We start from the raw sequence: 1,110 nt of genomic DNA on the forward strand, positions 1-1,110 counted from the left end.
TAGACCTTGTAGTAGGGAACACCCTTCTCTACATGTATGGAAATGTGAGAGTATGTATGATGTAAGGACTGGCTTTGAAAGAATGCCCTTTTGAGATATCGTGTCTTGGAATGCCATGATTTCTGTGCTTGCTCAGAATCGATATAATCAGTATGCTTTGGATTTTTTTTTCAACTGATGCTACTAGAAGGTTTGATGCCAGAAGATTTCAAGTCAGAAAGGAGTTCAAACTTAGTACTTCTACTAGTTGTTGCTGCATTTGCTGCTCGCCTTTTCCATCTCACACACCCTCTCTCTCTCTCACAGATATGGCTTCGCAAAAGGGTTCAACTACTGTTGCCGATGCTATAAAAGACATTGAGCTAGAAAAGGTGCAGGGTGCTTCAGAAGCTAAGTTTGTGAAAGTGGGCTCTTTTTGGGAGAATCAGACCGCTGTTATCCACATTCTTCAGAGATTTGGGTGCAAGCTATGCAGAGCTAATGCCTTGGAGCTGTAGAAGATTATCCCCACTTTGGAGGCAAACAATGTGCGGGTTGTGGCCGTCGGGATTGAAAAGCTTGGCCCTTGAGGAGTTTCAACAAGGTGGCTATTGGGATAGAGAGCTTTACATCGATAATGCGAAGAAGATACATCACGCATTGAACATTAAGTCAGTGGGAATTCTAAGTGTGGCTAAGATGCTTTACGATGTCCGTGATGCTATCAAGAAAGCCAAGGCTAAGGCCTCTCATGGGCGCCTTACATTGCTACGATTGGTTCGATGCCATGGCCATCTCAGCCGAAGTAGGGGCAGAAAAGCCCAACCCAGCTATCTTCTCGGCGGCTTGTGAGCTCTTGGGGGTGCATGAGGAGGGGGCTGTGCATGTTGGAGATGATCGTCGGAATGACATATGGGGAGCAAAGGATGCTGGTTGTGATGCATGGCTAAGAGGTGAAGATGTCACTTCCTTCCAGCAGAGCTGGACACGAACACGCAAGGTGGCGGCTCGCGTGGCAAAGGTATAAAGGATTGGGAATATCCGATTAATAAGCTAAAAAAAAGGAGGCGCAGTGTATTTGAATCAGGGGAAACTCGAAATTATAGCTGCAAAAGTGAAGGGCGCCCGAAT

General features: G+C 46.1%; 1 pseudogene; it reads left to right on the forward strand.

Moving 5' to 3' along the window:
* The first annotated feature begins 305 nt into the window (after positions 1-305).
* On the forward strand, positions 306-831 carry LOC147636773 (uncharacterized; annotated as a pseudogene).
* Positions 832-1,110: the final 279 nt, after the last annotated feature.

The sequence above is a fragment of the Cibotium barometz genome, chromosome 7 (genome assembly GCF_041138505.1).
Source record: "Cibotium barometz isolate CiBa-2024 chromosome 7, ASM4113850v1, whole genome shotgun sequence".
Lineage (NCBI taxonomy): Eukaryota > Viridiplantae > Streptophyta > Polypodiopsida > Cyatheales > Cibotiaceae > Cibotium > Cibotium barometz.